The 20,690-nt window shown below is 48.3% G+C and overlaps 29 non-coding genes across 29 annotated transcripts; all 29 read right to left on the bottom strand.

Moving 5' to 3' along the window:
- Nucleotides 1–522: 522 nt before the first annotated feature.
- Nucleotides 523–641, bottom strand: LOC143870516 (5S ribosomal RNA). Its single transcript, XR_013245293.1, has one exon. It is a non-coding gene; the product is annotated as a 5S ribosomal RNA (ribosomal RNA).
- A 597-nt stretch (nucleotides 642–1,238) lies between these two features.
- On the bottom strand, nucleotides 1,239–1,357 carry LOC143870515 (5S ribosomal RNA). Its single transcript, XR_013245292.1, has one exon. It is a non-coding gene; the product is annotated as a 5S ribosomal RNA (ribosomal RNA).
- A 597-nt stretch (nucleotides 1,358–1,954) lies between these two features.
- Nucleotides 1,955–2,073, bottom strand: LOC143870514 (5S ribosomal RNA). Its single transcript, XR_013245291.1, has one exon. It is a non-coding gene; the product is annotated as a 5S ribosomal RNA (ribosomal RNA).
- A 597-nt stretch (nucleotides 2,074–2,670) lies between these two features.
- LOC143870513 (5S ribosomal RNA) lies at nucleotides 2,671–2,789 on the bottom strand. The gene has a single exon (XR_013245290.1). It is a non-coding gene; the product is annotated as a 5S ribosomal RNA (ribosomal RNA).
- Nucleotides 2,790–3,386: 597 nt separating this feature from the next.
- LOC143870512 (5S ribosomal RNA) lies at nucleotides 3,387–3,505 on the bottom strand. Its single transcript, XR_013245289.1, has one exon. It is a non-coding gene; the product is annotated as a 5S ribosomal RNA (ribosomal RNA).
- Nucleotides 3,506–4,102: 597 nt separating this feature from the next.
- Nucleotides 4,103–4,221, bottom strand: LOC143870511 (5S ribosomal RNA). The gene has a single exon (XR_013245288.1). It is a non-coding gene; the product is annotated as a 5S ribosomal RNA (ribosomal RNA).
- Nucleotides 4,222–4,818: 597 nt separating this feature from the next.
- On the bottom strand, nucleotides 4,819–4,937 carry LOC143870510 (5S ribosomal RNA). Its single transcript, XR_013245287.1, has one exon. It is a non-coding gene; the product is annotated as a 5S ribosomal RNA (ribosomal RNA).
- Nucleotides 4,938–5,534: 597 nt separating this feature from the next.
- LOC143870509 (5S ribosomal RNA) lies at nucleotides 5,535–5,653 on the bottom strand. Its single transcript, XR_013245286.1, has one exon. It is a non-coding gene; the product is annotated as a 5S ribosomal RNA (ribosomal RNA).
- Nucleotides 5,654–6,250: 597 nt separating this feature from the next.
- Nucleotides 6,251–6,369, bottom strand: LOC143870508 (5S ribosomal RNA). Its single transcript, XR_013245285.1, has one exon. It is a non-coding gene; the product is annotated as a 5S ribosomal RNA (ribosomal RNA).
- Nucleotides 6,370–6,966: 597 nt separating this feature from the next.
- On the bottom strand, nucleotides 6,967–7,085 carry LOC143870507 (5S ribosomal RNA). Its single transcript, XR_013245284.1, has one exon. It is a non-coding gene; the product is annotated as a 5S ribosomal RNA (ribosomal RNA).
- Nucleotides 7,086–7,682: 597 nt separating this feature from the next.
- On the bottom strand, nucleotides 7,683–7,801 carry LOC143870505 (5S ribosomal RNA). The gene has a single exon (XR_013245282.1). It is a non-coding gene; the product is annotated as a 5S ribosomal RNA (ribosomal RNA).
- A 597-nt stretch (nucleotides 7,802–8,398) lies between these two features.
- LOC143870504 (5S ribosomal RNA) lies at nucleotides 8,399–8,517 on the bottom strand. The gene has a single exon (XR_013245281.1). It is a non-coding gene; the product is annotated as a 5S ribosomal RNA (ribosomal RNA).
- A 597-nt stretch (nucleotides 8,518–9,114) lies between these two features.
- On the bottom strand, nucleotides 9,115–9,233 carry LOC143870503 (5S ribosomal RNA). Its single transcript, XR_013245280.1, has one exon. It is a non-coding gene; the product is annotated as a 5S ribosomal RNA (ribosomal RNA).
- Nucleotides 9,234–9,830: 597 nt separating this feature from the next.
- LOC143870502 (5S ribosomal RNA) lies at nucleotides 9,831–9,949 on the bottom strand. Its single transcript, XR_013245279.1, has one exon. It is a non-coding gene; the product is annotated as a 5S ribosomal RNA (ribosomal RNA).
- Nucleotides 9,950–10,546: 597 nt separating this feature from the next.
- On the bottom strand, nucleotides 10,547–10,665 carry LOC143870501 (5S ribosomal RNA). Its single transcript, XR_013245278.1, has one exon. It is a non-coding gene; the product is annotated as a 5S ribosomal RNA (ribosomal RNA).
- A 597-nt stretch (nucleotides 10,666–11,262) lies between these two features.
- On the bottom strand, nucleotides 11,263–11,381 carry LOC143870500 (5S ribosomal RNA). The gene has a single exon (XR_013245277.1). It is a non-coding gene; the product is annotated as a 5S ribosomal RNA (ribosomal RNA).
- A 597-nt stretch (nucleotides 11,382–11,978) lies between these two features.
- On the bottom strand, nucleotides 11,979–12,097 carry LOC143870499 (5S ribosomal RNA). The gene has a single exon (XR_013245276.1). It is a non-coding gene; the product is annotated as a 5S ribosomal RNA (ribosomal RNA).
- A 597-nt stretch (nucleotides 12,098–12,694) lies between these two features.
- LOC143870498 (5S ribosomal RNA) lies at nucleotides 12,695–12,813 on the bottom strand. Its single transcript, XR_013245275.1, has one exon. It is a non-coding gene; the product is annotated as a 5S ribosomal RNA (ribosomal RNA).
- A 596-nt stretch (nucleotides 12,814–13,409) lies between these two features.
- Nucleotides 13,410–13,528, bottom strand: LOC143870497 (5S ribosomal RNA). Its single transcript, XR_013245274.1, has one exon. It is a non-coding gene; the product is annotated as a 5S ribosomal RNA (ribosomal RNA).
- Nucleotides 13,529–14,125: 597 nt separating this feature from the next.
- LOC143870496 (5S ribosomal RNA) lies at nucleotides 14,126–14,244 on the bottom strand. The gene has a single exon (XR_013245273.1). It is a non-coding gene; the product is annotated as a 5S ribosomal RNA (ribosomal RNA).
- Nucleotides 14,245–14,841: 597 nt separating this feature from the next.
- On the bottom strand, nucleotides 14,842–14,960 carry LOC143870494 (5S ribosomal RNA). Its single transcript, XR_013245271.1, has one exon. It is a non-coding gene; the product is annotated as a 5S ribosomal RNA (ribosomal RNA).
- A 597-nt stretch (nucleotides 14,961–15,557) lies between these two features.
- LOC143870493 (5S ribosomal RNA) lies at nucleotides 15,558–15,676 on the bottom strand. The gene has a single exon (XR_013245270.1). It is a non-coding gene; the product is annotated as a 5S ribosomal RNA (ribosomal RNA).
- Nucleotides 15,677–16,273: 597 nt separating this feature from the next.
- Nucleotides 16,274–16,392, bottom strand: LOC143873684 (5S ribosomal RNA). Its single transcript, XR_013248386.1, has one exon. It is a non-coding gene; the product is annotated as a 5S ribosomal RNA (ribosomal RNA).
- A 597-nt stretch (nucleotides 16,393–16,989) lies between these two features.
- Nucleotides 16,990–17,108, bottom strand: LOC143870492 (5S ribosomal RNA). Its single transcript, XR_013245269.1, has one exon. It is a non-coding gene; the product is annotated as a 5S ribosomal RNA (ribosomal RNA).
- Nucleotides 17,109–17,705: 597 nt separating this feature from the next.
- Nucleotides 17,706–17,824, bottom strand: LOC143873302 (5S ribosomal RNA). Its single transcript, XR_013248018.1, has one exon. It is a non-coding gene; the product is annotated as a 5S ribosomal RNA (ribosomal RNA).
- A 597-nt stretch (nucleotides 17,825–18,421) lies between these two features.
- On the bottom strand, nucleotides 18,422–18,540 carry LOC143870491 (5S ribosomal RNA). Its single transcript, XR_013245268.1, has one exon. It is a non-coding gene; the product is annotated as a 5S ribosomal RNA (ribosomal RNA).
- Nucleotides 18,541–19,137: 597 nt separating this feature from the next.
- Nucleotides 19,138–19,256, bottom strand: LOC143870490 (5S ribosomal RNA). Its single transcript, XR_013245267.1, has one exon. It is a non-coding gene; the product is annotated as a 5S ribosomal RNA (ribosomal RNA).
- Nucleotides 19,257–19,853: 597 nt separating this feature from the next.
- Nucleotides 19,854–19,972, bottom strand: LOC143870489 (5S ribosomal RNA). Its single transcript, XR_013245266.1, has one exon. It is a non-coding gene; the product is annotated as a 5S ribosomal RNA (ribosomal RNA).
- A 597-nt stretch (nucleotides 19,973–20,569) lies between these two features.
- On the bottom strand, nucleotides 20,570–20,688 carry LOC143870488 (5S ribosomal RNA). Its single transcript, XR_013245265.1, has one exon. It is a non-coding gene; the product is annotated as a 5S ribosomal RNA (ribosomal RNA).
- Nucleotides 20,689–20,690: the final 2 nt, after the last annotated feature.

Below are 20,690 nucleotides of genomic sequence, written 5' to 3'. Positions count from 1 at the left end.
GCGAAAAAATCCTGCTAGATGACACCGGATGGACGATCCGAGCATGTCGGGAAGCCGGATGACCGCCAGGGCTGTCATCGCGCGATGAATCTTCCCGAGTACCCCCGAATCAATATAAGAATCGCCACGATCTGACGGGCGGATCAAAAGTTATCGTCGGAACGATATTTGTGCACCAAGGGTAGCTCACGGCCAGTAAACACCTTCCGACCGGATTCATGACTCGCATCCACTAGTACACTCATCCGCTATAGCCTGTACGTCACTGAATCTAAACAAACCCCCGCTATAATTTGACTGCAAATGAAATGTCAGAACGAATTCCGTTTATCGAATCAAACGACACTATCACCACGCCATAATAAAGACCGGACGTCTTTGAATTCACCATCCGGAAGAAAATAAAAAGATCCGAACCGAAACGTAGGAGGCGACGCACTAAACGTGCGTTTCAGTTCGCATCGATGTTCCAGAACCGAAAGATTGTTCGAAAAAAGTGGTAGATAGCCGAAAAAAGTGACAGGGGTGCAACACGAGGACTTCCCAGGAGGTCACCCATCCTAGTACTACTCTCGCCCAAGCACGCTTAACTTCGGAGTTCTGATGGGATCCAGTGCATTTGTGCTGGTATGATCGCACCCAGCATGCCTCTCCATTGTCAAAGTAATAAAGAGTTTCCACTCGCATTGTCGTACGAAGTCCGTTTAAATGAAAGTGCGAAAAAATCCTGCTAGATGACACCGGATGGACGATCCGAGCATGTCGGGAAGCCGGATGACCGCCAGAGCTGTCATCGCGCGATGGATCTTCCCGAGTACCCCCGAATCAATATAAGAATCGCCACGATCTGACGGGCGGATCAAAAGTTATCGTCGGAACGATATTTGTGCACCAAGGGTAGCTCACGGCCAGTAAACACCTTCCGACCGGATTCATGACTCGCATCCACTAGTACACTCATCCGCTATAGCCTGTACGTCACTGAATCTAAACAAACCCCCGCTATAATTTGACTGCAAATGAAATGTCAGAACGAATTCCGTTTATCGAATCAAACGACACTATCACCCCGCCATAATAAAGACCGGACGTCTTTGAATTCACCATCCGGAAGAAAATAAAAAGATCCGAACCGAAACGTAGGAGGCGACGCACTAAACGTGCGTTTCAGTTCGCATCGATGTTCCAGAACCGAAAGATTGTTCGAAAAAAGTGGTAGATAGCCGAAAAAAGTGACAGGGGTGCAACACGAGGACTTCCCAGGAGGTCACCCATCCTAGTACTACTCTCGCCCAAGCACGCTTAACTTCGGAGTTCTGATGGGATCCAGTGCATTTGTGCTGGTATGATCGCACCCAGCATGCCTCTCCATTGTCAAAGTAATTAAGAGTTTCCACTCGCATTGTCGTACGAAGTCCGTTTAAATGAAAGTGCGAAAAAATCCTGCTAGATGACACCGGATGGACGATCCGAGCATGTCGGGAAGCCGGATGACCGCCATGGCTGTCATCGCGCGATGGATCTTCCCGAGTACCCCCGAATCAATATAAGAATCGCCACGATCTGACGGGCGGATCAAAAGTTATCGTCGGAACGATATTTGTGCACCAAGGGTAGCTCACGGCCAGTAAACACCTTCCGACCGGATTCATGACTCGCATCCACTAGTACACTCATCCGCTATAGCCTGTACGTCACTGAATCTAAACAAACCCCCGCTATAATTTGACCGCAAATGAAATGTCAGAACGAATTCCGTTTATCGAATCAAACGACACTATCACCTCGCCATAATAAAGACCGGACGTCTTTGAATTCACCATCCGGAAGAAAATAAAAAGATCCGAACCGAAACGTAGGAGGCGACGCACTAAACGTGCGTTTCAGTTCGCATCGATGTTCCAGAACCGAAAGATTGTTCGAAAAAAGTGGTAGATAGCCGAAAAAAGTGACAGGGGTGCAACACGAGGACTTCCCAGGAGGTCACCCATCCTAGTACTACTCTCGCCCAAGCACGCTTAACTTCGGAGTTCTGATGGGATCCAGTGCATTTGTGCTGGTATGATCGCACCCAGCATGCCTTTCCATTGTCAAAGTAATAAAGAGTTTCCACTCGCATTGTCGTACGAAGTCCGTTTAAATGAAAGTGCGAAAAAATCCTGCTAGATTACACCGGATGGACGATCCGAGCATGTCGGGAAGCCGGATGACCGCCAGGGCTGTCATCGCGCGATTAATCTTCCCGAGTAGCCCCGAATCAATATAAGAATCGCTACGATCTGACGGGCGGATCAAAAGTTATCGTCGGAACGATATTTGTGCACCAAGGGTAGCTCACGGCCAGTAAACACCTTCCGACCGGATTCATGACTCGCATCCACTAGTACACTCATCCGCTATAGCCTGTACGTCACTGAATCTAAACAAACCCCCGCTATAATTTGACGGCAAATGAAATGTCAGAACGAATTCCGTTTATCGAATCAAACGACACAATCACCCCGCCATAATAAAGACCGGACGTCTTTGAATTCACCATCCGGAAGGAAATTATAAGATCCGAACCGAAACGTAGGAGGCGACGCACTAAACGTGCGTTTCAGTTCGCATCAATGTTCCAGAACCGAAAGATTGTTCGAAAAAAGTGGTAGATAGCCGAAAAAAGTGACAGGGGTGCAACACGAGGACTTCCCAGGAGGTCACCCATCCTAGTACTACTCTCGCCCAAGCACGCTTAACTTCGGAGTTCTGATGGGATCCAGTGCATTTGTGCTGGTATGATCGCACCCAGCATGCCTCTCCATTGTCAAAGTAATAAAGAGTTTCCACTCGCATTGTCGTACGAAGTCCGTTTAAATGAAAGTGCGAAAAAATCCTGCTAGATGACACCGGATGGACGATCCGAGCATGTCGGGAAGCCGGATGACCGCCAGAGCTGTCATCGCGCGATGGATCTTCCCGAGTACCCCCGAATCAATATAAGAATCGCCACGATCTGACGGGCGGATCAAAAGTTATCGTCGGAACGATATTTGTGCACCAAGGGTAGCTCACGGCCAGTAAACACCTTCCGACCGGATTCATGACTCGCATCCACTAGTACACTCATCCGCTATAGCCTGTACGTCACTGAATCTAAACAAACCCCCGCTATAATTTGACTGCAAATGAAATGTCAGAACGAATTCCGTTTATCGAATCAAACGACACTATCACCCCGCCATAATAAAGACCGGACGTCTTTGAATTCACCATCCGGAAGAAAATAAAAAGATCCGAACCGAAACGTAGGAGGCGACGCACTAAACGTGCGTTTCAGTTCGCATCGATGTTCCAGAACCGAAAGATTGTTCGAAAAAAGTGGTAGATAGCCGAAAAAAGTGACAGGGGTGCAACACGAGGACTTCCCAGGAGGTCACCCATCCTAGTACTACTCTCGCCCAAGCACGCTTAACTTCGGAGTTCTGATGGGATCCAGTGCATTTGTGCTGGTATGATCGCACCCAGCATGCCTCTCCATTGTCAAAGTAATAAAGAGTTTCCACTCGCATTGTCGTACGAAGTCCGTTTAAATGAAAGTGCGAAAAAATCCTGCTAGATGACACCGGATGGACGATCCGAGCATGTCGGGAAGCCGGATGACCGCCAGGGCTGTCATCGCGCGATGAATCTTCCCGAGTACCCCCGAATCAATATAAGAATCGCCACGATCTGACGGGCGGATCAAAAGTTATCGTCGGAACGATATTTGTGCACCAAGGGTAGCTCACGGCCAGTAAACACCTTCCGACCGGATTCATGACTCGCATCCACTAGTACACTCATCCGCTATAGCCTGTACGTCACTGAATCTAAACAAACCCCCGCTATAATTTGACTGCAAATGAAATGTCAGAACGAATTCCGTTTATCGAATCAAACGACACTATCACCCCGCCATAATAAAGACCGGACGTCTTTGAATTCACCATCCGGAAGAAAATAAAAAGATCCGAACCGAAACGTAGGAGGCGACGCACTAAACGTGCGTTTCAGTTCGCATCGATGTTCCAGAACCGAAAGATTGTTCGAAAAAAGTGGTAGATAGCCGAAAAAAGTGACAGGGGTGCAACACGAGGACTTCCCAGGAGGTCACCCATCCTAGTACTACTCTCGCCCAAGCACGCTTAACTTCGGAGTTCTGATGGGATCCAGTGCATTTGTGCTGGTATGATCGCACCCAGCATGCCTCTCCATTGTCAAAGTAATAAAGAGTTTCCACTCGCATTGTCGTACGAAGTCCGTTTAAATGAAAGTGCGAAAAAATCCTGCTAGATGACACCGGATGGACGATCCGAGCATGTCGGGAAGCCGGATGACCGCCAGGGCTGTCAACGCGCGATGGATCTTCCCGAGTACCCCCGAATCAATATAAGAATCGCCACGATCTGACGGGCGGATCAAAAGTTATCGTCGGAACGATATTTGTGCACCAAGGGTAGCTCACGGCCAGTAAACACCTTCCGACCGGATTCATGACTCGCATCCACTAGTACACTCATCCGCTATAGCCTGTACGTCACTGAATCTAAACAAACCCCCGCTATAATTTGACCGCAAATGAAATGTCAGAACGAATTCCGTTTATCGAATCAAACGACACTATCACCCCGCCATAATAAAGACCGGACGTGTTTGAATTCACCATCCGGAAGAAAATAAAAAGATCCGAACCGAAACGTAGGAGGCGACGCACTAAACGTGCGTTTCAGTTCGCATCGATGTTACAGAACCGAAAGATTGTTCGAAAAAAGTGGTAGATAGCCGAAAAAAGTGACAGGGGTGCAACACGAGGACTTCCCAGGAGGTCACCCATCCTAGTACTACTCTCGCCCAAGCACGCTTAACTTCGGAGTTCTGATGGGATCCAGTGCATTTGTGCTGGTATGATCGCACCCAGCATGCCTCTCCATTGTCAAAGTAATTAAGAGTTTCCACTCGCATTGTCGTACGAAGTCCGTTTAAATGAAAGTGCGAAAAAATCCTGCTAGATGACACCGGATGGACGATCCGAGCATGTCGGGAAGCCGGATGACCGCCAGGGCTGTCATCGCGCGATGGATCTTCCCGAGTACCCCCGAATCAATATAAGAATCGCCACGATCTGACGGGCGGATCAAAAGTTATCGTCGGAACGATATTTGTGCACCAAGGGTAGCTCACGGCCAGTAAACACCTTCCGACCGGATTCATGACTCGCATCCACTAGTACACTCATCCGCTATAGCCTGTACGTCACTGAATCTAAACAAACCCCCGCTATAATTTGACCGCAAATGAAATGTCAGAACGAATTCCGTTTATCGAATCAAACGACACTATCACCTCGCCATAATAAAGACCGGACGTCTTTGAATTCACCATCCGGAAGAAAATAAAAAGATCCGAACCGAAACGTAGGAGGCGACGCACTAAACGTGCGTTTCAGTTCGCATCGATGTTCCAGAACCGAAAGATTGTTCGAAAAAAGTGGTAGATAGCCGAAAAAAGTGACAGGGGTGCAACACGAGGACTTCCCAGGAGGTCACCCATCCTAGTACTACTCTCGCCCAAGCACGCTTAACTTCGGAGTTCTGATGGGATCCAGTGCATTTGTGCTGGTATGATCGCACCCAGCATGCCTCTCCATTGTCAAAGTAATAAAGAGTTTCCACTCGCATTGTCGTACGAAGTCCGTTTAAATGAAAGTGCGAAAAAATCCTGCTAGATGACACCGGATGGACGATCCGAGCATGTCGGGAAGCCGGATGACCGCCAGGGCTGTCATCGCGCGATGAATCTTCCCGAGTACCCCCGAATCAATATAAGAATCGCCACGATCTGACGGGCGGATCAAAAGTTATCGTCGGAACGATATTTGTGCACCAAGGGTAGCTCACGGCCAGTAAACACCTTCCGACCGGATTCATGACTCGCATCCACTAGTACACTCATCCGCTATAGCCTGTACGTCACTGAATCTAAACAAACCCCCGCTATAATTTGACTGCAAATGAAATGTCAGAACGAATTCCGTTTATCGAATCAAACGACACTATCACCCCGCCATAATAAAGACCGGACGTCTTTGAATTCACCATCCGGAAGAAAATAAAAAGATCCGAACCGAAACGTAGGAGGCGACGCACTAAACGTGCGTTTCAGTTCGCATCGATGTTCCAGAACCGAAAGATTGTTCGAAAAAAGTGGTAGATAGCCGAAAAAAGTGACAGGGGTGCAACACGAGGACTTCCCAGGAGGTCACCCATCCTAGTACTACTCTCGCCCAAGCACGCTTAACTTCGGAGTTCTGATGGGATCCAGTGCATTTGTGCTGGTATGATCGCACCCAGCATGCCTCTCCATTGTCAAAGTAATAAAGAGTTTCCACTCGCATTGTCGTACGAAGTCCGTTTAAATGAAAGTGCGAAAAAATCCTGCTAGATGACACCGGATGGACGATCCGAGCATGTCGGGAAGCCGGATGACCGCCAGAGCTGTCATCGCGCGATGGATCTTCCCGAGTACCCCCGAATCAATATAAGAATCGCCACGATCTGACGGGCGGATCAAAAGTTATCGTCGGAACGATATTTGTGCACCAAGGGTAGCTCACGGCCAGTAAACACCTACCGACCGGATTCATGACTCGCATCCACTAGTACACTCATCCGCTATAGCCTGTACGTCACTGAATCTAAACAAACCCCCGCTATAATTTGACTGCAAATGAAATGTCAGAACGAATTCCGTTTATCGAATCAAACGACACTATCACCCCGCCATAATAAAGACCGGACGTCTTTGAATTCACCATCCGGAAGAAAATAAAAAGATCCGAACCGAAACGTAGGAGGCGACGCACTAAACGTGCGTTTCAGTTCGCATCGATGTTCCAGAACCGAAAGATTGTTCGAAAAAAGTGGTAGATAGCCGAAAAAAGTGACAGGGGTGCAACACGAGGACTTCCCAGGAGGTCACCCATCCTAGTACTACTCTCGCCCAAGCACGCTTAACTTCGGAGTTCTGATGGGATCCAGTGCATTTGTGCTGGTATGATCGCACCCAGCATGCCTCTCCATTGTCAAAGTAATTAAGAGTTTCCACTCGCATTGTCGTACGAAGTCCGTTTAAATGAAAGTGCGAAAAAATCCTGCTAGATGACACCGGATGGACGATCCGAGCATGTCGGGAAGCCGGATGACCGCTAGGGCTGTCATCGCGCGATGGATCTTCCCGAGTACCCCCGAATCAATATAAGAATCGCCACGATCTGACGGGCGGATCAAAAGTTATCGTCGGAACGATATTTGTGCACCAAGGGTAGCTCACGGCCAGTAAACACCTTCCGACCGGATTCATGACTCGCATCCACTAGTACACTCATCCGCTATAGCCTGTACGTCACTGAATCTAAACAAACCCCCGCTATAATTTGACCGCAAATGAAATGTCAGAACGAATTCCGTTTATCGAATCAAACGACACTATCACCTCGCCATAATAAAGACCGGACGTCTTTGAATTCACCATCCGGAAGAAAATAAAAAGATCCGAACCGAAACGTAGGAGGCGACGCACTAAACGTGCGTTTCAGTTCGCATCGATGTTCCAGAACCGAAAGATTGTTCGAAAAAAGTGGTAGATAGCCGAAAAAAGTGACAGGGGTGCAACACGAGGACTTCCCAGGAGGTCACCCATCCTAGTACTACTCTCGCCCAAGCACGCTTAACTTCGGAGTTCTGATGGGATCCAGTGCATTTGTGCTGGTATGATCGCACCCAGCATGCCTTTCCATTGTCAAAGTAATAAAGAGTTTCCACTCGCATTGTCGTACGAAGTCCGTTTAAATGAAAGTGCGAAAAAATCCTGCTAGATTACACCGGATGGACGATCCGAGCATGTCGGGAAGCCGGATGACCGCCAGGGCTGTCATCGCGCGATTAATCTTCCCGAGTAGCCCCGAATCAATATAAGAATCGCTACGATCTGACGGGCGGATCAAAAGTTATCGTCGGAACGATATTTGTGCACCAAGGGTAGCTCACGGCCAGTAAACACCTTCCGACCGGATTCATGACTCGCATCCACTAGTACACTCATCCGCTATAGCCTGTACGTCACTGAATCTAAACAAACCCCCGCTATAATTTGACGGCAAATGAAATGTCAGAACGAATTCCGTTTATCGAATCAAACGACACTATCACCTCGCCATAATAAAGACCGGACGTCTTTGAATTCACCATCCGGAAGAAAATAAAAAGATCCGAACCGAAACGTAGGAGGCGACGCACTAAACGTGCGTTTCAGTTCGCATCGATGTTCCAGAACCGAAAGATTGTTCGAAAAAAGTGGTAGATAGCCGAAAAAAGTGACAGGGGTGCAACACGAGGACTTCCCAGGAGGTCACCCATCCTAGTACTACTCTCGCCCAAGCACGCTTAACTTCGGAGTTCTGATGGGATCCAGTGCATTTGTGCTGGTATGATCGCACCCAGCATGCCTCTCCATTGTCAAAGTAATAAAGAGTTTCCACTCGCATTGTCGTACGAAGTCCGTTTAAATGAAAGTGCGAAAAAATCCTGCTAGATGACACCGGATGGACGATCCGAGCATGTCGGGAAGCCGGATGACCGCCAGGGCTGTCATCGCGCGATGAATCTTCCCGAGTACCCCCGAATCAATATAAGAATCGCCACGATCTGACGGGCGGATCAAAAGTTATCGTCGGAACGATATTTGTGCACCAAGGGTAGCTCACGGCCAGTAAACACCTTCCGACCGGATTCATGACTCGCATCCACTAGTACACTCATCCGCTATAGCCTGTACGTCACTGAATCTAAACAAACCCCCGCTATAATTTGACCGCAAATGAAATGTCAGAACGAATTCCGTTTATCGAATCAAACGACACTATCACCTCGCCATAATAAAGACCGGACGTCTTTGAATTCACCATCCGGAAGAAAATAAAAAGATCCGAACCGAAACGTAGGAGGCGACGCACTAAACGTGCGTTTCAGTTCGCATCGATGTTACAGAACCGAAAGATTGTTCGAAAAAAGTGGTAGATAGCCGAAAAAAGTGACAGGGGTGCAACACGAGGACTTCCCAGGAGGTCACCCATCCTAGTACTACTCTCGCCCAAGCACGCTTAACTTCGGAGTTCTGATGGGATCCAGTGCATTTGTGCTGGTATGATCGCACCCAGCATGCCTCTCCATTGTCAAAGTAATTAAGAGTTTCCACTCGCATTGTCGTACGAAGTCCGTTTAAATGAAAGTGCGAAAAAATCCTGCTAGATGACACCGGATGGACGATCCGAGCATGTCGGGAAGCCGGATGACCGCCAGGGCTGTCATCGCGCGATGGATCTTCCCGAGTACCCCCGAATCAATATAAGAATCGCCACGATCTGACGGGCGGATCAAAAGTTATCGTCGGAACGATATTTGTGCACCAAGGGTAGCTCACGGCCAGTAAACACCTTCCGACCGGATTCATGACTCGCATCCACTAGTACACTCATCCGCTATAGCCTGTACGTCACTGAATCTAAACAAACCCCCGCTATAATTTGACCGCAAATGAAATGTCAGAACGAATTCCGTTTATCGAATCAAACGACACTATCACCTCGCCATAATAAAGACCGGACGTCTTTGAATTCACCATCCGGAAGAAAATAAAAAGATCCGAACCGAAACGTAGGAGGCGACGCACTAAACGTGCGTTTCAGTTCGCATCGATGTTCCAGAACCGAAAGATTGTTCGAAAAAAGTGGTAGATAGCCGAAAAAAGTGACAGGGGTGCAACACGAGGACTTCCCAGGAGGTCACCCATCCTAGTACTACTCTCGCCCAAGCACGCTTAACTTCGGAGTTCTGATGGGATCCAGTGCATTTGTGCTGGTATGATCGCACCCAGCATGCCTCTCCATTGTCAAAGTAATAAAGAGTTTCCACTCGCATTGTCGTACGAAGTCCGTTTAAATGAAAGTGCGAAAAAATCCTGCTAGATGACACCGGATGGACGATCCGAGCATGTCGGGAAGCCGGATGACCGCCAGGGCTGTCATCGCGCGATGAATCTTCCCGAGTACCCCCGAATCAATATAAGAATCGCCACGATCTGACGGGCGGATCAAAAGTTATCGTCGGAACGATATTTGTGCACCAAGGGTAGCTCACGGCCAGTAAACACCTTCCGACCGGATTCATGACTCGCATCCACTAGTACACTCATCCGCTATAGCCTGTACGTCACTGAATCTAAACAAACCCCCGCTATAATTTGACTGCAAATGAAATGTCAGAACGAATTCCGTTTATCGAATCAAACGACACTATCACCCCGCCATAATAAAGACCGGACGTCTTTGAATTCACCATCCGGAAGAAAATAAAAAGATCCGAACCGAAACGTAGGAGGCGACGCACTAAACGTGCGTTTCAGTTCGCATCGATGTTCCAGAACCGAAAGATTGTTCGAAAAAAGTGGTAGATAGCCGAAAAAAGTGACAGGGGTGCAACACGAGGACTTCCCAGGAGGTCACCCATCCTAGTACTACTCTCGCCCAAGCACGCTTAACTTCGGAGTTCTGATGGGATCCAGTGCATTTGTGCTGGTATGATCGCACCCAGCATGCCTCTCCATTGTCAAAGTAATAAAGAGTTTCCACTCGCATTGTCGTACGAAGTCCGTTTAAATGAAAGTGCGAAAAAATCCTGCTAGATGACACCGGATGGACGATCCGAGCATGTCGGGAAGCCGGATGACCGCCAGAGCTGTCATCGCGCGATGGATCTTCCCGAGTACCCCCGAATCAATATAAGAATCGCCACGATCTGACGGGCGGATCAAAAGTTATCGTCGGAACGATATTTGTGCACCAAGGGTAGCTCACGGCCAGTAAACACCTTCCGACCGGATTCATGACTCGCATCCACTAGTACACTCATCCGCTATAGCCTGTACGTCACTGAATCTAAACAAACCCCCGCTATAATTTGACCGCAAATGAAATGTCAGAACGAATTCCGTTTATCGAATCAAACGACACTATCACCTCGCCATAATAAAGACCGGACGTCTTTGAATTCACCATCCGGAAGAAAATAAAAAGATCCGAACCGAAACGTAGGAGGCGACGCACTAAACGTGCGTTTCAGTTCGCATCGATGTTACAGAACCGAAAGATTGTTCGAAAAAAGTGGTAGATAGCCGAAAAAAGTGACAGGGGTGCAACACGAGGACTTCCCAGGAGGTCACCCATCCTAGTACTACTCTCGCCCAAGCACGCTTAACTTCGGAGTTCTGATGGGATCCAGTGCATTTGTGCTGGTATGATCGCACCCAGCATGCCTCTCCATTGTCAAAGTAATTAAGAGTTTCCACTCGCATTGTCGTACGAAGTCCGTTTAAATGAAAGTGCGAAAAAATCCTGCTAGATGACACCGGATGGACGATCCGAGCATGTCGGGAAGCCGGATGACCGCCAGGGCTGTCATCGCGCGATGGATCTTCCCGAGTACCCCCGAATCAATATAAGAATCGCCACGATCTGACGGGCGGATCAAAAGTTATCGTCGGAACGATATTTGTGCACCAAGGGTAGCTCACGGCCAGTAAACACCTTCCGACCGGATTCATGACTCGCATCCACTAGTACACTCATCCGCTATAGCCTGTACGTCACTGAATCTAAACAAACCCCCGCTATAATTTGACCGCAAATGAAATGTCAGAACGAATTCCGTTTATCGAATCAAACGACACTATCACCTCGCCATAATAAAGACCGGACGTCTTTGAATTCACCATCCGGAAGAAAATAAAAAGATCCGAACCGAAACGTAGGAGGCGACGCACTAAACGTGCGTTTCAGTTCGCATCGATGTTCCAGAACCGAAAGATTGTTCGAAAAAAGTGGTAGATAGCCGAAAAAAGTGACAGGGGTGCAACACGAGGACTTCCCAGGAGGTCACCCATCCTAGTACTACTCTCGCCCAAGCACGCTTAACTTCGGAGTTCTGATGGGATCCAGTGCATTTGTGCTGGTATGATCGCACCCAGCATGCCTCTCCATTGTCAAAGTAATAAAGAGTTTCCACTCGCATTGTCGTACGAAGTCCGTTTAAATGAAAGTGCGAAAAAATCCTGCTAGATGACACCGGATGGACGATCCGAGCATGTCGGGAAGCCGGATGACCGCCAGGGCTGTCATCGCGCGATGAATCTTCCCGAGTACCCCCGAATCAATATAAGAATCGCCACGATCTGACGGGCGGATCAAAAGTTATCGTCGGAACGATATTTGTGCACCAAGGGTAGCTCACGGCCAGTAAACACCTTCCGACCGGATTCATGACTCGCATCCACTAGTACACTCATCCGCTATAGCCTGTACGTCACTGAATCTAAACAAACCCCCGCTATAATTTGACTGCAAATGAAATGTCAGAACGAATTCCGTTTATCGAATCAAACGACACTATCACCCCGCCATAATAAAGACCGGACGTCTTTGAATTCACCATCCGGAAGAAAATAAAAAGATCCGAACCGAAACGTAGGAGGCGACGCACTAAACGTGCGTTTCAGTTCCCATCGATGTTCCAGAACCGAAAGATTGTTCGAAAAAAGTGGTAGATAGCCGAAAAAAGTGACAGGGGTGCAACACGAGGACTTCCCAGGAGGTCACCCATCCTAGTACTACTCTCGCCCAAGCACGCTTAACTTCGGAGTTCTGATGGGATCCAGTGCATTTGTGCTGGTATGATCGCACCCAGCATCCTCTCCATTGTCAAAGTAATAAAGAGTTTCCACTCGCATTGTCGTACGAAGTCCGTTTAAATGAAAGTGCGAAAAAATCCTGCTAGATGACACCGGATGGACGATCCGAGCATGTCGGGAAGCCGGATGACCGCCAGAGCTGTCATCGCGCGATGGATCTTCCCGAGTACCCCCGAATCAATATAAGAATCGCCACGATCTGACGGGCGGATCAAAAGTTATCGTCGGAACGATATTTGTGCACCAAGGGTAGCTCACGGCCAGTAAACACCTTCCGACCGGATTCATGACTCGCATCCACTAGTACACTCATCCGCTATAGCCTGTACGTCACTGAATCTAAACAAACCCCCGCTATAATTTGACTGCAAATGAAATGTCAGAACGAATTCCGTTTATCGAATCAAACGACACTATCACCCCGCCATAATAAAGACCGGACGTCTTTGAATTCACCATCCGGAAGAAAATAAAAAGATCCGAACCGAAACGTAGGAGGCGACGCACTAAACGTGCGTTTCAGTTCGCATCGATGTTCCAGAACCGAAAGATTGTTCGAAAAAAGTGGTAGATAGCCGAAAAAAGTGACAGGGGTGCAACACGAGGACTTCCCAGGAGGTCACCCATCCTAGTACTACTCTCGCCCAAGCACGCTTAACTTCGGAGTTCTGATGGGATCCAGTGCATTTGTGCTGGTATGATCGCACCCAGCATGCCTCTCCATTGTCAAAGTAATTAAGAGTTTCCACTCGCATTGTCGTACGAAGTCCGTTTAAATGAAAGTGCGAAAAAATCCTGCTAGATGACACCGGATGGACGATCCGAGCATGTCGGGAAGCCGGATGACCGCCAGGGCTGTCATCGCGCGATGGATCTTCCCGAGTACCCCCGAATCAATATAAGAATCGCCACGATCTGACGGGCGGATCAAAAGTTATCGTCGGAACGATATTTGTGCACCAAGGGTAGCTCACGGCCAGTAAACACCTTCCGACCGGATTCATGACTCGCATCCACTAGTACACTCATCCGCTATAGCCTGTACGTCACTGAATCTAAACAAACCCCCGCTATAATTTGACCGCAAATGAAATGTCAGAACGAATTCCGTTTATCGAATCAAACGACACTATCACCTCGCCATAATAAAGACCGGACGTCTTTGAATTCACCATCCGGAAGAAAATAAAAAGATCCGAACCGAAACGTAGGAGGCGACGCACTAAACGTGCGTTTCAGTTCGCATCGATGTTCCAGAACCGAAAGATTGTTCGAAAAAAGTGGTAGATAGCCGAAAAAAGTGACAGGGGTGCAACACGAGGACTTCCCAGGAGGTCACCCATCCTAGTACTACTCTCGCCCAAGCACGCTTAACTTCGGAGTTCTGATGGGATCCAGTGCATTTGTGCTGGTATGATCGCACCCAGCATGCCTCTCCATTGTCAAAGTAATAAAGAGTTTCCACTCGCATTGTCGTACGAAGTCCGTTTAAATGAAAGTGCGAAAAAATCCTGCTAGATTACACCGGATGGACGATCCGAGCATGTCGGGAAGCCGGATGACCGCCAGGGCTGTCATCGCGCGATGAATCTTCCCGAGTACCCCCGAATCAATATAAGAATCGCCACGATCTGACGGGCGGATCAAAAGTTATCGTCGGAACGATATTTGTGCACCAAGGGTAGCTCACGGCCAGTAAACACCTTCCGACCGGATTCATGACTCGCATCCACTAGTACACTCATCCGCTATAGCCTGTACGTCACTGAATCTAAACAAACCCCCGCTATAATTTGACTGCAAATGAAATGTCAGAACGAATTCCGTTTATCGAATCAAACGACACTATCACCCCGCCATAATAAAGACCGGACGTCTTTGAATTCACCATCCGGAAGAAAATAAAAAGATCCGAACCGAAACGTAGGAGGCGACGCACTAAACGTGCGTTTCAGTTCGCATCGATGTTCCAGAACCGAAAGATTGTTCGAAAAAAGTGGTAGATAGCCGAAAAAAGTGACAGGGGTGCAACACGAGGACTTCCCAGGAGGTCACCCATCCTAGTACTACTCTCGCCCAAGCACGCTTAACTTCGGAGTTCTGATGGGATCCAGTGCATTTGTGCTGGTATGATCGCACCCAGCATGCCTCTCCATTGTCAAAGTAATAAAGAGTTTCCACTCGCATTGTCGTACGAAGTCCGTTTAAATGAAAGTGCGAAAAAATCCTGCTAGATGACACCGGATGGACGATCCGAGCATGTCGGGAAGCCGGATGACCGCCAGAGCTGTCATCGCGCGATGGATCTTCCCGAGTACCCCCGAATCAATATAAGAATCGCCACGATCTGACGGGCGGATCAAAAGTTATCGTCGGAACGATATTTGTGCACCAAGGGTAGCTCACGGCCAGTAAACACCTTCCGACCGGATTCATGACTCGCATCCACTAGTACACTCATCCGCTATAGCCTGTACGTCACTGAATCTAAACAAACCCCCGCTATAATTTGACCGCAAATGAAATGTCAGAACGAATTCCGTTTATCGAATCAAACGACACTATCACCCCGCCATAATAAAGACCGGACGTCTTTGAATTCACCATCCGGAAGAAAATAAAAAGATCCGAACCGAAACGTAGGAGGCGACGCACTAAACGTGCGTTTCAGTTCGCATCGATGTTCCAGAACCGAAAGATTGTTCGAAAAAAGTGGTAGATAGCCGAAAAAAGTGACAGGGGTGCAACACGAGGACTTCCCAGGAGGTCACCCATCCTAGTACTACTCTCGCCCAAGCACGCTTAACTTCGGAGTTCTGATGGGATCCAGTGCATTTGTGCTGGTATGATCGCACCCAGCATGCCTCTCCATTGTCAAAGTAATAAAGAGTTTCCACTCGCATTGTCGTACGAAGTCCGTTTAAATGAAAGTGCGAAAAAATCCTGCTAGATGACACCGGATGGACGATCCGAGCATGTCGGGAAGCCGGATGACTGCCAGGGCTGTCATCGCGCGATGAATCTTCCCGAGTACCCCCGAATCAATATAAGAATCGCCACGATCTGACGGGCGGATCAAAAGTTATCGTCGGAACGATATTTGTGCACCAAGGGTAGCTCACGGCCAGTAAACACCTTCCGACCGGATTCATGACTCGCATCCACTAGTACACTCATCCGCTATAGCCTGTACGTCACTGAATCTAAACAAACCCCCGCTATAATTTGACCGCAAATGAAATGTCAGAACGAATTCCGTTTATCGAATCAAACGACACTATCACCTCGCCATAATAAAGACCGGACGTGTTTGAATTTACCATCCGGAAGAAAATAAAAAGATCCGAACCGAAACGTAGGAGGCGACGCACTAAACGTGCGTTTCAGTTCGCATCGATGTTCCAGAACCGAAAGATTGTTCGAAAAAAGTGGTAGATAGCCGAAAAAAGTGACAGGGGTGCAACACGAGGACTTCCCAGGAGGTCACCCATCCTAGTACTACTCTCGCCCAAGCACGCTTAACTTCGGAGTTCTGATGGGATCCAGTGCATTTGTGCTGGTATGATCGCAGCCAGCATGCCTTTCCATTGTCAAAGTAATAAAGAGTTTCCACTCGCATTGTCGTACGAAGTCCGTTTAAATGAAAGTGCGAAAAAATCCTGCTAGATTACACCGGATGGACGATCCGAGAATGTCGGGAAGCCGGATGACCGCCAGGGCTGTCATCGCGCGATTAATCTTCCCGAGTAGCCCCCAATCAATATAAGAATCGCTACGATCTGACGGGCGGATCAAAAGTTATCGTCGGAACGATATTTGTGCACCAAGGGTAGCTCACGGCCAGTAAACACCTTCCGACCGGATTCATGACTCGCATCCACTAGTACACTCATCCGCTATAGCCTGTACGTCACTGAATCTAAACAAACCCCCGCTATAATTTGACCGCAAATGAAATGTCAGAACGAATTCCGTTTATCGAATCAAACGACACTATCACCCCGCCATAATAAAGACCGGACGTGTTTGAATTCACCATCCGGAAGAAAATAGAAAGATCCGAACCGAAACGTAGGAGGCGACGCACTAAACGTGCGTTTCAGTTCGCATCGATGTTCCAGAACCGAAAGATTGTTCGAAAAAAGTGGTAGATAGCCGAAAAAAGTGACAGGGGTGCAACACGAGGACTTCCCAGGAGGTCACCCATCCTAGTACTACTCTCGCCCAAGCACGCTTAACTTCGGAGTTCTGATGGGATCCAGTGCATTTGTGCTGGTATGATCGCACCCAGCATGCCTCTCCATTGTCAAAGTAATAAAGAGTTTCCACTCGCATTGTCGTACGAAGTCCGTTTAAATGAAAGTGCGAAAAAATCCTGCTAGATGACACCGGATGGACGATCCGAGCATGTCGGGAAGCCGGATGACTGCCAGGGCTGTCATCGCGCGATGAATCTTCCCGAGTACCCCCGAATCAATATAAGAATCGCCACGATCTGACGGGCGGATCAAAAGTTATCGTCGGAACGATATTTGTGCACCAAGGGTAGCTCACGGCCAGTAAACACCTTCCGACCGGATTCATGACTCGCATCCACTAGTACACTCATCCGCTATAGCCTGTACGTCACTGAATCTAAACAAACCCCCGCTATAATTTGACTGCAAATGAAATGTCAGAACGAATTCCGTTTATCGAATCAAACGACACTATCACCCCGCCATAATAAAGACCGGACGTCTTTGAATTCACCATCCGGAAGAAAATAAAAAGATCCGAACCGAAACGTAGGAGGCGACGCACTAAACGTGCGTTTCAGTTCGCATCGATGTTCCAGAACCGAAAGATTGTTCGAAAAAAGTGGTAGATAGCCGAAAAAAGTGACAGGGGTGCAACACGAGGACTTCCTAGGAGGTCACCCATCCTAGTACTACTCTCGCCCAAGCACGCTTAACTTCGGAGTTCTGATGGGATCCAGTGCATTTGTGCTGGTATGATCGCACCCAGCATGCCTCTCCATTGTCAAAGTAATTAAGAGTTTCCACTCGCATTGTCGTACGAAGTCCGTTTAAATGAAAGTGCGAAAAAATCCTGCTAGATGACACCGGATGGACGATCCGAGCATGTCGGGAAGCCGGATGACCGCCAGGGCTGTCATCGCGCGATGAATCTTCCCGAGTACCCCCGAATCAATATAAGAATCGCCACGATCTGACGGGCGGATCAAAAGTTATCGTCGGAACGATATTTGTGCACCAAGGGTAGCTCACGGCCAGTAAACACCTTCCGACCGGATTCATGACTCGCATCCACTAGTACACTCATCCGCTATAGCCTGTACGTCACTGAATCTAAACAAACCCCCGCTATAATTTGACTGCAAATGAAATGTCAGAACGAATTCCGTTTATCGAATCAAACGACACTATCACCCCGCCATAATAAAGACCGGACGTCTTTGAATTCACCATCCGGAAGAAAATAAAAAGATCCGAACCGAAACGTAGGAGGCGACGCACTAAACGTGCGTTTCAGTTCCCATCGATGTTCCAGAACCGAAAGATTGTTCGAAAAAAGTGGTAGATAGCCGAAAAAAGTGACAGGGGTGCAACACGAGGACTTCCCAGGAGGTCACCCATCCTAGTACTACTCTCGCCCAAGCACGCTTAACTTCGGAGTTCTGATGGGATCCAGTGCATTTGTGCTGGTATGATCGCACCCAGCATGCCTCTCCATTGTCAAAGTAATAAAGAGTTTCCACTCGCATTGTCGTACGAAGTCCGTTTAAATGAAAGTGCGAAAAAATCCTGCTAGATGACACCGGATGGACGATCCGAGCATGTCGGGAAGCCGGATGACCGCCAGAGCTGTCATCGCGCGATGGATCTTCCCGAGTACCCCCGAATCAATATAAGAATCGCCACGATCTGACGGGCGGATCAAAAGTTATCGTCGGAACGATATTTGTGCACCAAGGGTAGCTCACGGCCAGTAAACACCTTCCGACCGGATTCATGACTCGCATCCACTAGTACACTCATCCGCTATAGCCTGTACGTCACTGAATCTAAACAAACCCCCGCTATAATTTGACTGCAAATGAAATGTCAGAACGAATTCCGTTTATCGAATCAAACGACACTATCACCCCGCCATAATAAAGACCGGACGTCTTTGAATTCACCATCCGGAAGAAAATAAAAAGATCCGAACCGAAACGTAGGAGGCGACGCACTAAACGTGCGTTTCAGTTCGCATCGATGTTCCAGAACCGAAAGATTGTTCGAAAAAAGTGGTAGATAGCCGAAAAAAGTGACAGGGGTGCAACACGAGGACTTCCCAGGAGGTCACCCATCCTAGTACTACTCTCGCCCAAGCACGCTTAACTTCGGAGTTCTGATGGGATCCAGTGCATTTGTGCTGGTATGATCGCACCCAGCATGCCTCTCCATTGTCAAAGTAATTAAGAGTTTCCACTCGCATTGTCGTACGAAGTCCGTTTAAATGAAAGTGCGAAAAAATCCTGCTAGATGACACCGGATGGACGATCCGAGCATGTCGGGAAGCCGGATGACCGCCAGGGCTGTCATCGCGCGATGGATCTTCCCGAGTACCCCCGAATCAATATAAGAATCGCCACGATCTGACGGGCGGATCAAAAGTTATCGTCGGAACGATATTTGTGCACCAAGGGTAGCTCACGGCCAGTAAACACCTTCCGACCGGATTCATGACTCGCATCCACTAGTACACTCATCCGCTATAGCCTGTACGTCACTGAATCTAAACAAACCCCCGCTATAATTTGACCGCAAATGAAATGTCAGAACGAATTCCGTTTATCGAATCAAACGACACTATCACCTCGCCATAATAAAGACCGGACGTCTTTGAATTCACCATCCGGAAGAAAATAAAAAGATCCGAACCGAAACGTAGGAGGCGACGCACTAAACGTGCGTTTCAGTTCGCATCGATGTTCCAGAACCGAAAGATTGTTCGAAAAAAGTGGTAGATAGCCGAAAAAAGTGACAGGGGTGCAACACGAGGACTTCCCAGGAGGTCACCCATCCTAGTACTACTCTCGCCCAAGCACGCTTAACTTCGGAGTTCTGATGGGATCCAGTGCATTTGTGCTGGTATGATCGCACCCAGCATGCCTCTCCATTGTCAAAGTAATAAAGAGTTTCCACTCGCATTGTCGTACGAAGTCCGTTTAAATGAAAGTGCGAAAAAATCCTGCTAGATTACACCGGATGGACGATCCGAGCATGTCGGGAAGCCGGATGACCGCCAGGGCTGTCATCGCGCGATGAATCTTCCCGAGTACCCCCGAATCAATATAAGAATCGCCACGATCTGACGGGCGGATCAAAAGTTATCGTCGGAACGATATTTGTGCACCAAGGGTAGCTCACGGCCAGTAAACACCTTCCGACCGGATTCATGACTCGCATCCACTAGTACACTCATCCGCTATAGCCTGTACGTCACTGAATCTAAACAAACCCCCGCTATAATTTGACTGCAAATGAAATGTCAGAACGAATTCCGTTTATCGAATCAAACGACACTATCACCCCGCCATAATAAAGACCGGACGTCTTTGAATTCACCATCCGGAAGAAAATAAAAAGATCCGAACCGAAACGTAGGAGGCGACGCACTAAACGTGCGTTTCAGTTCGCATCGATGTTCCAGAACCGAAAGATTGTTCGAAAAAAGTGGTAGATAGCCGAAAAAAGTGACAGGGGTGCAACACGAGGACTTCCCAGGAGGTCACCCATCCTAGTACTACTCTCGCCCAAGCACGCTTAACTTCGGAGTTCTGATGGGATCCAGTGCATTTGTGCTGGTATGATCGCACCCAG

This window comes from Tasmannia lanceolata, unplaced genomic scaffold (genome assembly GCF_043159265.1).
Source record: "Tasmannia lanceolata isolate RefF3 unplaced genomic scaffold, GAP_Taslan_0.1 ptg000003l, whole genome shotgun sequence".
NCBI lineage: Eukaryota > Viridiplantae > Streptophyta > Magnoliopsida > Canellales > Winteraceae > Tasmannia > Tasmannia lanceolata.
Note: the sequence above shows the minus strand (reverse complement) of the source record. Positions and strands in the feature narration are given on the sequence as shown.